This window comes from Suncus etruscus, chromosome X (genome assembly GCF_024139225.1).
Source record: "Suncus etruscus isolate mSunEtr1 chromosome X, mSunEtr1.pri.cur, whole genome shotgun sequence".
NCBI lineage: Eukaryota > Metazoa > Chordata > Mammalia > Eulipotyphla > Soricidae > Suncus > Suncus etruscus.
Genome location: NC_064868.1, coordinates 50,938,746 through 50,957,552, shown reverse-complemented (window position 1 = coordinate 50,957,552; position 18,807 = coordinate 50,938,746). Strand labels below are relative to the sequence as shown.

General features: G+C 39.2%; 1 protein-coding gene and 1 pseudogene across 1 annotated transcript in view; one reads left to right on the top strand and one right to left on the bottom strand.

The window, feature by feature from the left end:
- The window catches only part of FGD1 (FYVE, RhoGEF and PH domain containing 1), a 116,946-nt gene that overhangs the window by 49,466 nt on the left and 48,673 nt on the right, over positions 1 to 18,807 (bottom strand). The window lies entirely within an intron of this gene.
- LOC125999366 (mRNA cap guanine-N7 methyltransferase-like) lies at positions 8 to 12,892 on the top strand (annotated as a pseudogene).

The following is an 18,807-nucleotide window of genomic DNA, read 5'->3' as shown; positions in this document are numbered from 1 at the left end:
AATCAAAATGGAAAATTGTACAAATACAGAGAAATGTGAACAAATTTCCTCAGAAGAGGCAAAAGCATCAGTAGATTTTGAAATAGAGTCTTTGTTCAGTATTAATAAAAACACAAGTTGTACCTTGCTTCCTCAAATGATGCCTGCTTCTGTGCATGTGGCCACACCAAAATGAAAACTGAATTCTGAAGATCTTAAACAGGAAAGTTCTAGCTGTGGGGAAGAGATACTATTTCTAAGAAAATAAAATTAGAACTGGAAGTTGTCCCAGAGGAAAAAGGTTCTGGTAGTGATGAACGTATTTTAAGAAAAAGAAAACTAGAACCTGATCATTTTCCAGAAGAGAAACCTACTGGGGAAGGATCCCAGAAAAAGAAAACAAGAGAAGTTAATATTTTTGAAAAGCAAAAGAACTTGGAAGTAGGTCACAGCACAGCAATTGTTAGCCACTACAATGAACTACTGGAAGTTGGTTTGGAGAAATATAGTGAGAATCATATCTTTTTATCTTCGAAATTTTAATAATTGGATTAAAAGTGCCCTTATTGGGGAATTTCTAGAAAAGGTGTGACAGAAGAAAAAACATGGTATCACTGTTTTGGACCTGGGATGTGGTAAAGGTGGAAATTTGCTCAAATGGAAAAGGGAAGAATTAGCAAGCTAGTTTGTGCTGATATTACTGATATTTTCATCAAGCAGTGTCAGCAGAGGTATGATAAAATGAGAACTTGTTGTCATGGTAATGGATATATGTTCAGTACAGAATTTATAACTGCTGATTTTTCAAAGAAACTTTTGATGGACCAATTTGTGACAAAGAAATGTCCTTTAACATCTGCAGTTGTCAGTTTGCCTTTATTCATTTGAATCATATGAATAGACTGACCTAATGCTCATAAATGCTTGTGAAAAACTTAATCCTGGAGGCTATTTAATTGGTAATACTCCCAACATCTTTGAATTAATAATGGCAAAAATATATGAAAGTAGTTTGCAAGAAAACATTTCTGGAATATTATGAAGAAAAGACTAAGAACAATGAAAACAAAATGCTGTTAAGATGAATGCAGGCCCTGGAGCCTTATGCAAGTAAAAATTCTAAATAAATATCTAAAAAGGTAGAGGACTATCAATATGAAATAGAATACATGGAGAACAGTCAAGTAAGATTACTTCTGGTATTTACTTGTCTTTTGCATTTGAGAAGCAGCAGTGAACACATGTTCAGTAGCATCAAAAAGCTTTTCCATTTTTTTTAATTTATTATTTTTTTTAATCTTTATTTAAACACCGTGATTACAAACATGATTATAGTTGTATGATTACAGTCATGTAAAGAGCACCCCCCTTCACCGGTGCAACATTCCCACCACCAATTTCCCAGATCTCCCTCCTCCCCACCCCCCTACACCTGTACTCGAGACAGGCTTTCTACTTCCCTCATTCATTCACATTTTATGATAGTTTTCAGTGTAGTCATCTCTGCAACTGCACTCATCACTCTATGTGATGAGCTGCATGTCCTGAGCTGCACCTACCAGCCCTCATCTCTCTTGTCTCTGAGATACTGTTAAAAATGTCCTTCATTTTTCTTAAAGCCCATAGATGAGTGAAACTTTTCCATTTTATACAGATTTAAATGATCCATCTGAACTAGACTTGACAACTTTTCTGTTGATTTTAATTTTCTAAATCTACACAATGCTGCCAGAAACCTTAGTGCATAAATTCAACAATTGTTCTGAGAGGTCAACTTTGGTGTGTGGTTATGTGTTGAGACCCTCATCTTTAAAAGTCTTTTTTAAGTATTGTGTAAGGATCAATTCGCTGCAACTTTTGTTTGATCATAAAAATGTATATGTGAAAAGCTGCTAAACTCTTTTGCAATGATCTGCTTTGTTCAATGTCTGTTTATGGTGTTAACTTTATTGCAGTGGTAGAATTGATGGAGCATAGTGGTTTTCAGGAGTGTTTTCTCACTTCATGTTTTCCAAGATTAAGTAGACTACAAGTCTTCAATCTATTGCTAAAATTTAAAACTAAAATTTACATTCATGTTATTTTTCTTAGGGTTTTTTAGCCAACTATTACATTTCTTTACAAATAAGTCATTTGGTAATACAATACAGTGCTGGATCTGGATAAAATCATTTTTTAAGTTATGATCATTTTCTCTTAAGGATTTCCTATTGTAATTATTAATAACTTTAACAAAGATTATAATTGTCTTTCATTGAATAAAAAGGTCATAGTTTTTCTCAAGATTTAATGAGAAAACCCTGTAAAGCATTACATATGTTCATCCAATTCATATTTGACACAATTCAAGAGGATATGACTTAGGAAGCTGACAGATAAACTTCAAGTTAGTTCTCTATAATGTTAGATCTAGGTTCCTGGCAATAGAACTGTTAGATCTGTTGCTACAGATTTTTTTTATCCCCTTTAGTTTGAGAGTAGCCTTATTTGTTCCTCTTCAAAGTATAATGTACTTTGAGCAAATCAAGCTAACATCTCAACAACATTTAGCATTTGTATTTACCATTTCAAAACTGTTAAGAATTGTCTGCTCTAACTTGTGAACTCTTTGAAAACTGACACCCGGGTAAACTGTTATCATTAGCTTACATCACTATATATGAAACATGGTAAATAAAAATACATGGTGTATAAAACCAGGTATAAAAAGATGTAGTGGGGGGCCGGAGAGATAGCATGGAGGTAAGGCGTTTGCCTTTCATGTAGAAGGTCATCAGTTCGAATCCGGCTTCCCATATGGTCCCCCGGGGCCTGCCAGGAGCAATTTCTGAGCATGGAGCCAGGAGTTTCCCTTGAGCACTGCCGGGTGTGACTCAAAAACCACACACAAAAAAAGCAAGTAAAAAGGGAATGCATGAGGGAAGTAGAAAGCCTGTCTCGAGTACAGGTGTGGGGGTGGGGAGGAGGGAGATCTGGGAAATTGGTGGTGGGAATGTTGCACTGGTGAAGGGGGGGTGTTCTTTACATGACTGTAAGCATACAACTATAATCATTTGTAATCACGGTGTTTAAATAAAGATAATTATAAAAAAAGAACTAAAGGGAAGTACAATGGCCTATCAAAAATTATTAATGAGTACAAAAGTTGCTTCTAGAAAAATAGCTGTAGTTCAGACATGCATATTGTAGAGCCCATTTTTATGAACATATATAAAACATACACAAATGTATAGGTCTAAATATCTATACAGTAACAACTATCATGACTTTCTTAATGAGTGAGACAAGTAAAATGCCTGTCTCAAATACAGGCAGAGGTTGGGAAGGGAGTGGGAATGTTGCACTGGTGAAGGGGGGGTTCTGTTTACGACTGAAATCCAACTGCAAACATGTTTGTAATCATGGTGCTTAAATAAAGATTTTATATATAGCATGACAATGTTAAAAAAAAGATGTAGTGGGGGCTGGAGCAGTGGCACAAAGCCGTAAGGCTTTTGCCTTGTTTACACTAGCCTAGGGCGGACCACGGTTCGACCCCACACCCCCTCACCCCAGTCCCATATGTTCCCCCAAGCCAAGAGCAATTTCTGAGCACATAGCCAGTAGTAACCCCTGAGTATCACCTGGTGTGGCGCAAAACCAAAAAAAAAAAAAAAAAAAGAAGATGTAGTGTAAAAAGCAGAGCAATTATTGTACATTCTTTCAAAATCAGTGTAATTAATTAATGCATGGTTTCTTACTAGTGTACTTGTTTAAAAATTATAATCAGATGCCGGAGAGATAGCACAGCGGTGTTTGTCCCGGCATCCCATATGGTCCCCCGTGCCTTCCAGGAGCTATTTCTGAGCAGATAGCCAGGAGTAACCCCTGAGTACTGCTGGGTGTGGCCAAAAAACAAAAACAAAAACTTATAATCAGCTTATTTGTCTTAATTCATGGTGTTAGGATAGCAAACGTTTAGCATGAGAATGTGGTTTACTTAATTTTTATTCCTTTTTCTCTGCAATTTCCAAGTGTGTTTTGTAAAAGGTAACAGAAATTATTTTTTGCTTTTGTGTTCTTTTAAGATAGGAATTTGGGGAAATTATTGATAGGTTTGAATTTCACATTTTGGTACAGATACTGTTAACAAACTGAACCTTTATCAAATCAAATTTAGCCAATGATGGTGGTAGTGGTATTCTGTGCATGTCTATGTGTCTGTATATGTGTGTGTTGGGGAGGGATATGAATGGGGTTTTCTACCCACTTCACTATTTGGCAGAGACAACATTTGAGAAAGTACAAGTGTGAAAGAGTAGCCAAGGAAAGAGCCTAGAAAGAGAATCATTTCTCTAAACAGAACTGATTATCAAGGCAGAAGTTAATTCATTTTGTTTAACTTTTTTTAGCATAATGTATATATATATATATATATATATATATAAAATCAACAAGTGACTTTTTTCAGAAATGGAAAATAATGCACAGTCAACATTCAGTTAAGCAAACATTACCATCACCCCCAGAAAATGCCTTTATGCTTCCTTCTAGTTACTATCTCCCTATGGTAACCACTATGCTGACTTCTAAGCATTTATTAGTTTTGTCTATTTTTGACATTAATATGAATGAAATAGAACAATATGTATTCTCTATGTCTCCTTTTGCTCAGCATTATGTTTGTGAGATTTTTTTTATAATTTTTTTTATTTAAACACCTTGATTACATACATGATTGTGTTTGGGTTTCAGTCATAAAAGGAACACCACCCATCACCAGTGCAACATTCCCATCACCCAAGTCCCAAATCTCCCTCCTCCCCACCCAACCCCCGCCTGTACCCTAAACAGGCTCTACATTTCCCTCATACATTCTCAATATTAGGACAGTTCAAAATGTAGTTATTTCTCTAACTAAACTCATCACTCTTTGTGGTGAGCTTCCTGAGGTGAGCTGGAACTTCCAGCTCTTTTCTCTTTTGTGTCTGAAAATTATTATTACCAGGGTGTCTTTCATTTTTCTTAAAACCCATAGATGAGTGAGACCATTCTGCGTTTTTCTCTCTCTCTCTCTGACTTATTTCACTCAGCATAATAGATTCCATGTACATCCATGTATAGGAAAATTTCATGACTTCATCTCTCCTGACAGCTGCATAATATTCCATTGTGTATATGTACCATGGTTTCTTTAGCCATTCGTCTGTTGAAGGGCATCTTGGTTGTTTCCAGAGTCTTGCTATGGTAAATAGAGCTGCAATGAATATAGGTGTAAGGAAGGGGTTTTTGTATTGTATTTTTGTGTTCCTAGGGTATATTCCTAGGAGTGGTATAGCTGGATCGTATGGGAGCTCGATTTCCAGTTTTTGGAGGAATCTCCATATCGCTTTCCATAAAGGTTGAACTAGACAGCATTCCCACCAGCAGTGGATAAGAGTTCCTTTCTCTCCACATCCCCGCCAACACTGTTTATTCTCATTCTTTGTGATGTGTGCCATTCTCTGGGGTGTGAGGTGGTATCTCATCGTTGTTTTGATTTGCATCTCCCTGATGATTAGTGATGTGGAACATTTTTTCATGTGTCTTTTGGCCATGTGTATTTCTTCTTTGTCAAAGTGTCTGTTCATTTCTTCTCCCCATTTTTTGATGGGGTTAGATGTTTTTTTCTTGTAAAGTTCTGTATTCTCTATGTCTCCTTTTGCTCAGCATTATGTTTGTGAGATTTTTTTTTGATGCATGATCAAGGTTATTACAATTGTATAATGTTCTGTTATGTGAATAAATCATATATTTGCCCCCTAAAATAAAATAAAGAAGGAAGTTTCCCAAAATATGGGGAGAGGGATATTTTCTGCAGTGTATAGGAATGTGTCAGGGAAGTCTCCTGGCAGCACAGAGGGAGCTGGATCCTGAGGCTAAGGATGGAGGTCTCAGGCAGAGTTTTGTGAGTGCTGTCAACCAGAGCTGTCTAGCTCAAATATTATCAGGGCCTTTAAGAGAATGTGTCAGACTAACTTCCTAGTAGGAAAGCATCAGTTAAGGCAAATAAGAAAGAGGGGGTCAGCAGCTCAACACTACCTTAAGGTGCCAGTGTAAGCCCCATAACCCTATAACTCGTTTGGCCCAATAACTGAAGGGAAAGAGGCACTCAGGACCATAATAATGGGGTCAGTTATCCAGACAACAGACTGGACTGAGGGGAGTCCCCTACCCTTACCTAGACTATTGCAATGAGACTGTAGAGGCCAATATAGTTGCATAGGAAAGTAATTCCCACTGGGATTAAATGGAACATGGCTTTGTGTATCAAGGGATGACCCCCTGTGTATTTGCCACTGTTTTTGAAAACCCAGAAGAGTTTTGCATCATAGTCATTCTCCCACCCTAAGTGTCATACTAGGCAGGAGAGGGTGGGTGAGAACAAGTTGAACTCGCCCATCAAGTGGATGCTGATTGGAATGTTAACTGAAGTTGCTCTCCAGAACAGGTGGGACTAGACCTAGGCTCTGGGGGAACAATTTTTCTATGATAACAAGTCAGGAGTCACCCATGAGACACTGCAGCCAGTGAGGGCTAGCTTTTAGGAGCAGAAAAGGCAATGGAAAGATTCTTCTACAGTGGTTCAATCACCTGGGAAAGCCTCCCTGATTAAGTTGCTGTGCTAAGGTCCCAGTATGTGCCCACAATTAGGGACAAGGATGAGGAACCTCAAGGAGAGTCAAAGATTTGACTCAGGTCATAGAAGAGGAGGGAATGTTGGGACCTAAATTTTGAACAAGGAGGGACACCATTTTGTAAAGGCCAAATGGTGTAGGTCTTCACAAGCCTATTTCCATAGATACCACCCCAAGCTACCTGGCCATATCAAGGAGCCTACCAGGAAAGGACAAGGGAACAGTAGGAAGGTACATCTAAACAATAGTCAATCACTTTAAAGATCATCAGAAAGCTGGAACCTTCCTATATCCCTTTCCTATATAATCTTCCTTAAGACTTTGGGTGGGGCTAATCTCATTTGGGCGATGGCCCTGTTGGCCAGTTTGGGGGCCCATTTTGGTAGAGGGATTAAGTATTAAACTTAAAAAAAATCCTCAAGTATAAGGGAAACAATGTAAGAATTGCACCAGACCTTCCATATGATATTCTCAAAATACTGAATGAAAAAAACTTCCAGTCAAGAAGTTTCACCCTGTGAAGCTATTGTTTAGACTTGAGGGAGAGACAGGAACGTTTTCAGACAAGCAAGAACTGGCAGCATTTGTGACAACTAAGCCAATTCTGCAACAATTACTGAAAAGCCACTTATAAAAAGACTCTTGCAAATCCAACTAGATTCCACACACATATGCAAAGATGGCAAAACAGACTTATATTTCATTACTCTTTCTCAATGTTAATGGATTAAATTCCCCTCTATAAAGGCACAAAGTACCTGGATAGATCAGGAAAAAAATTCCATCCATCTATTGCCTATAAGAAACAGACCTAAATTCACAGGATAAATACAGATTCATAATGAAAGGATAAAAAACTCATACAAACCAATGGCAGAAAAATCTAGAATAACCATATTTTATTAAACTTAATAACATTGAATATAAACAAGGGAATTAGAGACAGTGATGGACACTGCTTACAAGTTTAGAAAAAATAGATTAATATAACAACATACAATCAAAATTTATGCACCAAATACAGGCCCAACAGATTTTATAAAGTTTCTGCTATCAAACTTAAACACACTGATGGCCATACAATAGTAGAGGGAGACATCAACCTCCAATTTCAACACTAGAAAGATCAAACAGATAGAATATCAGTAAATAAAGGAGCCCTAAATAAGCAACTAAGAGAAGTGGGATTGTTGAACATATACAGGATTCTTCATCCCCCAAACATTTCTCTATTGCACATGGAACACTATCCAGGATAGATCGCATATTAGGTTACAACACAACATATAAATTTACAAATATCAAAAGTGTATAAAGTACCCTTCTTAAAATATATCAGAAAACTAGAAATAAACCACAGAAAGAAAATGGAGAAAACTGCACATGGAAGCTGAACAAAACACTGCTAAACAGCAACTGGATCAAAGGGAAATCAAGGACCAAATAAAAATATTTCTTGAAACTAAAGATAATGAAGAAAAAGCTGTCAGAATCTATGGGATATAATGAAAGTTAACTAGGGGAAAAATTCATAGTACTGCAGACCTATATTAAGAAAGAAGAAAAATGGGGCCGGTGAGGTGGCACTAGAGGTAAGGTGTCTGCCTTGCAAGCGCTACCCAAGGATGGAACTCGGTTTGATCCCCTGGTGTCCCATATGGTCCTCCCAAGCCAGGGGAAGTTTCTGAGCGCTTAGCAAGGAGTAACAGCTGAGCATCAAATGGGTGTGGCCCGAAAAACCAACAAAAAAAAGAAGAAAAAGGAGCTGTAACCATGCCCACAAAGGCAGTCATTATGTTTGAATCAGGCCAGCTCCATTTTCTCAAACGAGATATAAACCAAGCTGTGAGAGATTATGGCTACAGTACCAGCCCATGTAGCACAAAGCTGGCCATCTCAAGAGGAGAGAGTGGACTAAGTCCCCATCCTGCCAAAGCTATGCTTGTTGCCTCTACCACCCAGAATCACCAATTCCCTGATGGAACAGCCGTTCCACTACTGACACTCTACAATTCCCTATGGAGATGCCAAGCTAATTACACTTCAGGTATGCTGGTTGTTGAGCTGATATCACCAGGGCATTTTTTTGTAGTGAGTGTGGGCACCTTCCCCCAAATCTGCCTTCTTCTGGAAATACTTGGCAGCTGTAAACATGCCCACAAATGCAATCACTATATTTGACCTGGACCGTCTTCCAGGAGGCCCTGCAGCCAAGTATTTGTGCCGAAAAACCAGAACTCAGCTTATACTCAGGTCATACAGAAAGAAGAAAACAGAGCTGTAACCATGTCCACAAAGGCAATCACCATGATCGAACCAGGCCAGCTCCTTAGACTCACTTTTTTTCTCAAACGAGATGTAAACCAAGCTGTGAAAGATTATGGCTACAGTGCCAGCTCATGTAGCACAAAGCTGGCCGTCTCAAGAGGAGAGAGTGGACTAAGTCCCCACCCTGTCAAATCACTCACAGAATCAAATGCACAGAGTCTCTAGTCCACTCTGCAGTCTGCTGAAGGGAGCGGTGCTTCAGATCAGTCCACAAGTTGTGGCTGAGCTGAAGAGGTAGGTGGCTGAACTGAACTGCATGCTGCTGAACTATTTAACTCACAATATTCTGCGCTTTGTATGAGACCAATAGCAGTGATAATATCTGCAAACTCAGTGATGATGACAATGTCTATGCGGATCTATATCTGCAAACTATATATATATATATATATATATATATATATATATATATATCTGCACCTCTATATCTGCAAACTCAGTGATGATGACAATGTCTATGCTGATACCCTCACATCAGAAAAAGCTAAAGCTCTGTTTGGACATACACATGATGATAAGGAGGTATCCCGTTTTGAAGGATTTTATCCTTTGTGATTTAGCTTGATTACCTGTTAAGCTACGGTTTTCTGCACTTTGTTTAACGTTTTTAAATTATTGTTGCTAGATTACAGTTTTTCTTTAGCAATAAATATTGAAAAATATTTAACCTACTGATTCCTCAGTTACTGTAATTGTTTTGGGTATTTTTTTTTTTTGGTTTTTAGGCCACACCCGGCGGTGCTCAGGGGTTACTCCTGGCTGTCTGCTCAGAAATAGCTCCTGGCAGGCACGGGGGACCATATGGGACACTGGGATTCGAACCAACCACCTTTGGTCCTGGATCGGCTGCTTGCAAGGCAGCTATCTCTCCGGGCCCTGGGTATGTATTTTTATTTTTAAAATTTACCAGTGGCTGCTACATTTTGCATCTCGGCTTATACTTGAGTCACTAAGTTTTCCTAGTTTTTAGGGTAAAATGAGGGAGTCAGCTTATATTTGGGTGTGGGTATCCCTTCCCCCAAGTTCTTATTTATCCCACCTGAATGATCAAACCTGCACACACCTGGAATGGCAGGTAAGGAGGCTGGCAAGGAGTAGAGAGGGATTAAGGAGAGTTAGAGAGAGAAAGGTGGCAGAAATGAGAATCAGGAGGGAGATTAAACAGAGAAATTCAGCGTCAGATTCAGTACCAGATTCAGTATCAGCAAAGAAGCAACAATGGTAGCATCAGCAAGGGGAGTTAGTCAGCAAGGAAGCCTGAAGAAGCAGCTGAAAGGGAGACAGAGGCCAAGAGAGCCAGAAGGAGTAGAGAAGTAGCTGGTAGGAAAAGGCTTAGCATAGAAGCCATGTGAGGAAATGTATATATTAGGTTAGGACTGTAAAATAAACCTGGTTGACTCCTGGAGCTTCATCTGACTGCTTTCTGCAGTTCTCCACCCTCATTCTGCAGCATTCAGACCTGCCAGGCCATAGGGCCTGCAGGAGTCGGGCTGAGCCAAGAAAGGCCTTACTGTCCCCATACCAACATTAGGACTCCGTAATTTATATTAAAACAACAAATGGTGCCCAGACCTTGGACTGACTTGAATCCTGGACCCAAGAAGAAGACTGCAATGATGGTGAGTGTTTTGGCCTCATGGTGGCTTGTCACAGCTTTCTTAAGCTGGACTGAGAATGGAGAGCCCAGAGCACATGTGGCATCTGTTCTGAATATGGCAGAAGTTCCTTCAGGAGGGACATACACTAGAAATGAAAAGTGAGAGCTGAAAATTTGAAGTTCCCCAAAGAAGCTGAGACACACAACCTTTCTGCTGCCAAAGGTGCCTTTTCCGGGGAACATGGCCTCCCCAAACTCCAAATAGAGGTCACTGATTGGAAAAAAAGCTGGAAAGAATATTCCTTGGAAAGGGACTGGTAACAGGCAGAGGAGTGGATTCCCCACTACCCAGATTCCAGCCCAGATGACCTTGGCAGCCTAAGATGGAAGGTGAAGGTGGAGAAGATGAAAGATCCAAGACCAGCTGAAGACAACGGAGAAGCTGTTTTTCAGAACTTCCAACATATAACTTTGGTTCAGGTTAAATCTCTTGACTCTATTTACATCGGTCATTGTCTTGCTGGTTAAATTGTGTTTTATCTGTATGGATATTATTGTATTTTTCTAAATCGCATTGCAAACAGAAAATTTCATATCTATCTTTAGTGCTTTGATATTTGTTTGCACAATTCTAGGGAAATGCATATTAGAGTTTTGAAAGTTTTCAGCTCTACCAGTGAATGTTTCTCAATTGCTATGTAATATTGTGTATCTTATATAGCAGCTTATTTTCAAACTGCATTATCTACAGAAAAGTTTTTTTGATTTTGTTTATATAAGCTTATGAAAAGAAAGATGCATGTTCTAGACTTATCAATAATGCTTCAGTAATAATACAAAAGGTGGAGAATTTGGGTATCCCCTCCTGCAACTTATTTATCCCACCTGAATGATCAGAACCACCCACACCTGGAATGGGCAGTAAAGCAGGCTGACCTGGGGAGAGAGAGGGAATAAGAGGGACAGTTAAAGAGAGAAGTTAGGCAGAAGTGAGAATCAACAGATTCAGCATCATATTCAGCAGCAGCAGTAGCAGCAGCAAAAGGAGTCAGTCAGCAACAAAGTCTAAAGAGCAGCTGAAAGGGAAACAGGCAGAGAGAGCCAGAGAAGGAGCAGAGAAGTAGCTGCGAGGAAAAGGCTTAGAATAGAAGCCATGCGAGGAAAGGTATATGGTGGTTAGGACAGGACTGTGAAATAAAACTGGCTGACTCCTGGAACTTCATCTGACTGATTTGTGAATCTCTCTACCATCACCCTCCAACTTTCATACCTGCCAGGCCAAGCCCAGAAAACCTCACCAACCCCCTACCAACAGTAGGACTCTTTAATTTATACTAAAACAACAACTGGTACCCAAACCTTGGACTTGAATCCTGGACCCAAGAAGAAGACCTAAGCGATGGTGAGTGCCAATTGTTACTTGATTATCACCATGACAGTCCCCTCGAGCTGGACTGAATGTGCTGTGTCTTTCACTGGAACATCGCTGAACATGGCTCCTGTTCTGAATGGCTTCATGTTGCTCTGGTCTATCTACCTGCATTTCCTACACTGGACTGTACGTGTCAGGCTTCCTAGAGATTCTCTTGCATCATACCACAAGAGGGAAAGAGTGTCTTCCCAATGGTGATGAGTTCTAGATCTAAAGGCCTTCCAAGAACTGATAATTTATTGTTTACTATTGGTGCTAAATCAGAGAGCCTCCCATCTCCCAAGAGTGATAAGCCAAGTACTTCTTTGGAGACTCAGAGTCTAAAAAAGGCTCAACCAGAGATAACCTCATGCCCCAAGCACTGAATCAGGTAGACAAACCAGTGCTGGCAATCCAAATCTTCGTCACTGTTAACTGGTTCAATGTCCAGAATTGTTATGGATTTATCAACAGAAATGACACCAAAGATGATGTCTTTGTTCACTGGACAGCTATTAAGAAAAACAACCCCAGGAGATGGGGAGACTGTGGAGTCTAATGTGGAAGGAGAGGGACCAAAAGGTGCTAATGTATCCAGACCTGGTGGAATGCCAGTGAAAGGTAGCAAATATGCTCCCAATCACCATAGGTTCTGCCAATTTATCCCCCAGCCTCACTCAGCTGCCCCACCATGTATGGCAGCAGAGGCGCCCCCAGGCTGGTCAAATGCAGGCAGTGAAGAAGAGAGTGGTGAAGAATCTGGGTAGCATCCCAAATGCCATCGTCTACCATCTATCCTCTACAAGAGGCACCATTTCTGAAGACTTCAGACCCCTAACCTGCAGCAGCTTATTGAGGAGACCCCAGCAGGTTAACACAGAAAGTGAAGATGAAGAAGATGAAGGATCCAAGACCAGCTGAAGTCAACAAATGAGAACCTGTTTTCAGAACCTCCTGCACTATGGTTACCTCCAAAAATTTAACTTCCTCCTAGGCTAATCTCTCTAATTTTTTGGTTTTTGGGTCATACCCAGCAGTGCCCAAGGGTTACTCCTGGCTCTACGCTCAAAACATCGCTCCTGGCAGGCTCCGGGGACCATATGGGTTGCTGAGATTCGAACCACCATCCTTCTGCATGCCAGGCAAACGCCCTACCTCCATGGTTAATCTCTTGACCCTATTTTCATCATTCAATATATGCTGGTTAAACTGTGTTTTACCTGTATGGATCTTACTGTTTTGTTCTAAGCCCCACTGCAATCAGAAAATTTTGTATCTAACTTTAATATTTGTTCGCACAATTCTAGGGAAATGCATGTTAGAGTTTTTGAAAGTTCTCAGCTATACTAGTGAATGTTTTCCAATTGCTATGTTATATTTTGTATCTTACATAGCAGTTTATTTTCAAACTGTATTATCTACAAAAAGTTCTTGTGATTTTGTTTAAAGAAGCTTATGAAAAGAAACTAGGATGTTCTAGACTTATCAATGATGCTTCTGTTTTAATACAAAAGAGGTGGAGAATGTGGGTATTTCCACAACTTCTTATTTATCCCACCTGAATGATCAGAAATGCCCACACCTGGAATGGGCAGGAAAAGGAGGCTGGCATGGGGGAAGAGAGGAAATAAGAAGAGTTAGAGAGAGAGAAGGGTGGCAGAAGTGAGAATCAACAGTGAGATTCAACAGAGCTTCAGCATCAGATTCAGCATCAACAGTTGAGCAGCAGCAAAGCAGCAGCAGTAGCATCAGCAAAGAGAGTTAGTCAGCAAGGAAGCCTGGAAGAAGCAGCCGAAAGGGAGACAGAGGCCAAGAGAAACAGAAGGAGTAGAGAAGTAGCTGCTAGGAAAAGGCTTAGCCTAGAAGCCAGGTGAGGAAATGTATATTTATATGTACATATGTATATGTTAGGTTAGAGCCTTGAAATTAAGCTGGCTGACTCCTGGAACTTCATCTGACTGCTTTGTGAGTTTCTCTGTTGTTATCCTACAGCTTTCAGACCCTTGGGCTAAAGGAGCAGCAGAAGCTAGGCCCAGCCAGCTGAGAAAGGCCTCACCATCTCCATACCAACTCTATGACTATTTTATATTTAAAAAACACTCGGGTTGGCTTATACTTGAGTATATATGGTAAGTTAACAGCTTGGACATATAACAAGAGCTTACTAAACCTTCCGTGGTTGTATTAATGACTTCATTTGATGATACAATAATTTTCACAAATGAGCTTGGTACTCTACTTTTTCTTTCTTTCATTTCTCTATCTATCCTCTTTTCTTTAATTTTATTTTCTCTTTCCATTTTCCCAATAACTTTGCTTTATCTAGAAACATATGTATTATGATCAACTATGTCAACTATGTGATGCATTTTCTTTAAATAAAATAAACACAAAAAGGAATAAAAGGACAAAAATCAACAACCTAAACTCATACCAAATTCTACAGAAGAAAACAGTAAAACAAATCCAAAGGGTAGTAGGAGGGGAATGGTAAAATCAAGAGCAGAAATCAACAATATAGAAATTAAGAAATCATTTAAAAGAAACAATGAAACCAGAAGTTTGTTCTTTGAAAGAATAAATAATAGATAAACCTTTAGCTAGATTCATGAGAATAAAAATAAGAAAATGTTCAAATAAATCAGGTCAGGTAATAAATAGGGGATTAAAATGGACCCTTCAGTAATTCAAAATATAATGAGAAGTTATTATGAACAATTTTATGTTCTTAAGCTAGAGAATCTAGAAGAATGTGTAGTTATAGATCCATGTAATCACTAAAAGCTGAAAAAGGATGATGTAGAAAGTCAAAACAGGTCAATCACAAGTACATAAATTGAAATAGTAATTAAGAATCTATAAAGAGGGCCCGGAGAGATAGCACAGCGGCGTTTGCCTTGCAAGCAGCCGATCCAGGACCTAAGGTGGTTGGTTCGAATCCCGGTGTCCCATATGGTCCCCCGTGCCTGCCAGGAGCTATTTCTGAGCAGACAGCCAGGAGTAACCCCTGAGCACCACCGGGTGTGGGCCCCCCAAAAAAAATAGAATCTATAAAGAAAGCAATTAAAGTACATGAAACAAAAAAAAAAGAATCTCCCCCAAAATTATTTTTCTGAATGTGTTTACTGGTATAAGTTCAATCAAATTTTCAGAGAAAAGGGACCAGGAACAGCTAGACCAGACAGACTGGCAGCAGGATTTTCTTTGATTCAGAAGAGCCATTTTCATCCTAGATCAGTGTGCCCTGAGAACAGTGCAGCAGCTCACTTTGCTCCAGGCTGCACATTTCTTCTAGTCAATGATCCCCACTGTAACACATAGAAAACACCACCACATGCACAGGTACCAATGGGAAAATAATTCAGAACACCATCACAATTAGTGATGAAGATGATAGTTCTGAAGACTCAATAAGTATTAGCCACCTACATAGTCTTTAATAAAAACTTCAGAAAGGAAATATTGTGGATACTGAAAGGAGATAAAGTGATTATATGCATCATACTCCTTCAGTAACAATGTGCAAACACAATGTCTAAAAGGAAAAAAAGGAAGAAAGAGAAAAGGTTGGGGGGCCCAGGGAGATAGCACAGCGGTAGGGTGTTTGCCTTGCATACAGACAATCCAGGACAGATGGTGGTTCGAATCCCAGCATCTCATATGGTCCCCTGATCCTTCCAGGAGCAATTTCTGAGTGCAGAGCCAGAAGTAACCCCTCAGCACCACCGGGTGTGACCCAAAATCTTAAAAAAAATAAGAAACAAGAAAATTTCTATCATAGAGGTAGGCAAGGGAGAAGGCAGTGGGGAGGGTGGAAAGGAACCTCGGGACACTGATAGAGGAAAATGTGGACTGTTGAAGGAATGGGTGTTGTACATTTTATGACTGAGATTCAATCATGAACAACTTTGTAATTCTATCTCATGATGATTCAATTAAATAATTTATTAAAAAAAAGGGGGGGTCAGAGCTATAGCACAGTAGGTAAGAAGTTTGCCTTGCACATGGCCAACCCAAGTTCTGTATCCAGCATCTCATATGGTACCCTGAGCCTTCCTGGACTAATTTCTGAGCACAGAAACAGAAGTAACCCCTGAGCACCACAAGGTGAAGCAAAAATAATAATTAAAAAATAAATCTTATGGGGCCGGAGTGGTGGTGCAAGAGGTCGGGAATTGCCTTGTAATGCTAACCTAGGACAGACTGCAGTTCGATCCCCCGGCGTCCCATATGGTCCCCCAAGCCAGGAGCAATTTCTGAGCACATAGCCAGGAGTAACCCCTGAGTGTCACGGGTGTGGCCCAAAAAACAAAAAAATAAATTTAAATAAATAAATAAATTGGAGTTGGATTGGTGGCACAGCAATAGGGTGTTTGCCTTGCATGTGGCTGACCTAGGATGGACTGTGATTCAATTCCCCTGGCATCCCTTATGGTCCCCTGAGCAAGGAGTGATTTCTGAGCCAAAAACCAAAAAATAAAAAAATCTTCAGAGAAGAGTTACTACCTTTAAGCTTTTCCAAAGCATTGAAGATACAGGAATCCTAACACCTTCTATGGAGCTAACGTTACATTAATACCCCCAAGCAAAGGTATTCCAGAAAAGAAAAAAACGTCAGGCCAATCTCCCTAATAAATGTTAATGCCAAAATCATTAACAATATCAAGCTAATTAAATCCAACAACATATTAAAAATGTATGCACCCATATCAATGAGATTCATCCCAGGGATGTGAGGATAGTTCAATATAGGCAATGCAATTAAAATAATACAACACATTAATAAAAGGAAAGAAAAGAACTATATGATCATATCAATAAATAAATACAGAGGAAACTGACAAAATGCATTGAATGAACGGGCAAAATGTAATCCTCATTAAGATAAAAACCCTCAACAAAATAGGGAAGTTGGGAACTTCAAGAAAGCTTAAAGGTCATCTATAACAAAACCACAGCCAATATCAATCCTTATTTTTCGTTCACCCATATAGTATCATTCTTAATGTTGAAAATTTAAACCATTTTTCTCAGAGATCAGGCACAAGGCAAAGATATTCATTGTCTCCACTTTTATTCAATATAGTATTAGTAATCAGGCAAAAATAAACCAAAGAGATTCAAGTTGGAAAAGAAGTTGAATTATCACTATTTTCAGATGACATAATAACATACATAGAAAACAGTAGTTTCATGCTGAGTGGAAGAGGAGAAACACAAAAGCCCATATAATCTTTTATACTTCAAAGAGGTCTGCAGCAATGAATACAACTATTTATATTGAGCAGGTGCTCAATCAACTGCTCTTTATAGAGGTCTATAATGTTCTGATGCTTTTATCCACAGAAACAGGTGCAGAATGCATTTGGAATCCATGGACTCCTACCACAGTACACTATTAGAATGTATTTGCTGTATTAATTTTAATGTCTATAATAACTTTAATTATGAGGGTCCAGAGTGATAGCACAGCAGTAGGGCATTTGCCTTGCACGTGGCTGACCTGAGTGCATTTGATCCTGGCATCTGTTAAGGTCCCCCGAGCCTGCCAGGAGCGATTTCTGAGCACAGAGCCAGGAGTAATCCATGATCACTGCCGTGTATGGCCCAAAAACAAACAAAAAATAACTTTAATCTTTTGATTTACAGTGGTTCTTAGATATATAGGTTGGTTGCCCTAGTTTTGCATTATAGTTCTATATCACAGTAAACTCCAAATGCAGTGCATATTGATAATGTCTTGACAAAATATTCTAATTTATTCATTTTCCATTTGATTATGCCTGCTAATATGATCTAATGTTTATATTCACAGATACCATTGACATAGTATTTCCTTAAGTAGAGGTAGTGTTCCTCATACCTTTTTTGGATTTGCTTAGTAGAAAATTTTAGCGGATAAGTTTTTCTTGGGGTCTAAGTTCAGGTTAGAACCAGGTTATAGGAATTATTTAGCTTGTTATTTTTACCCCCATATGCACCTGTAGAATCCTGTGGCATTGTTCCTTTTTGCATATGCACATTAAAATGTGGAAAACTTACATATAGAAAGTTCTTAATTAATAGGGATGGAAACTCCTAAAAGTTTTACTGGAGGGGGGCTTTCACCTTGATCATTTGTCACAGTGACTTGACTAAGGTTTCAGTCAATCAGACATTGGCCATTCACCCTCAAACCTTGGATCCCATCTTTGAAATGGGCATGGTTTCCTGCACCAGCACCAGAAAGCAAACTTCTACCAGGGGAGGTGTTAATGCTGCTTTGGGTGCATTCATATGACACCCTGATGACTTGGAAACAGCAACATCTTGCTTTCAGAGCAGGGTTCCTTGCTTCGCCATTTAACAGTGAGATAAACTCAGAAGACACTCTGTGACACACTGAGTTCAACATAGGATCTATGAAAAAACAAATATCTCTAATTACAGAAGCCTGACTGCAACAACTGTGATTGAGGAGAAATTTTGGGGTTAGACAACTTAGTATACACGGAGCCTGTAGTTGGTCTTATGGTAGTATATTTTATGGGTAAGACCATCCTGTTTTTAGATTAAGGGTTTTTCCTTTCTATTTTCATATTTGCTGTGTCTATGCAAAGAAAATAAAAACTGCCACTCAACCTTTAAAAAATTTTTTACTGTCAATAGGGGCACCTGCCTTTTTCATAGAACCTTGAGACATGACTTACTTTTAACCTAATAATTCTTCATATTTCTATAAAATTAAGAAGAAAAAAAGGAAAGGGAAATCAAAGGATGGAGTCCAGGGGGCAAGTGGTCTCATATGCATTAGTTGAGATAAAAAAAGGACAGAAATAAATGCTGAGCCAAAATCA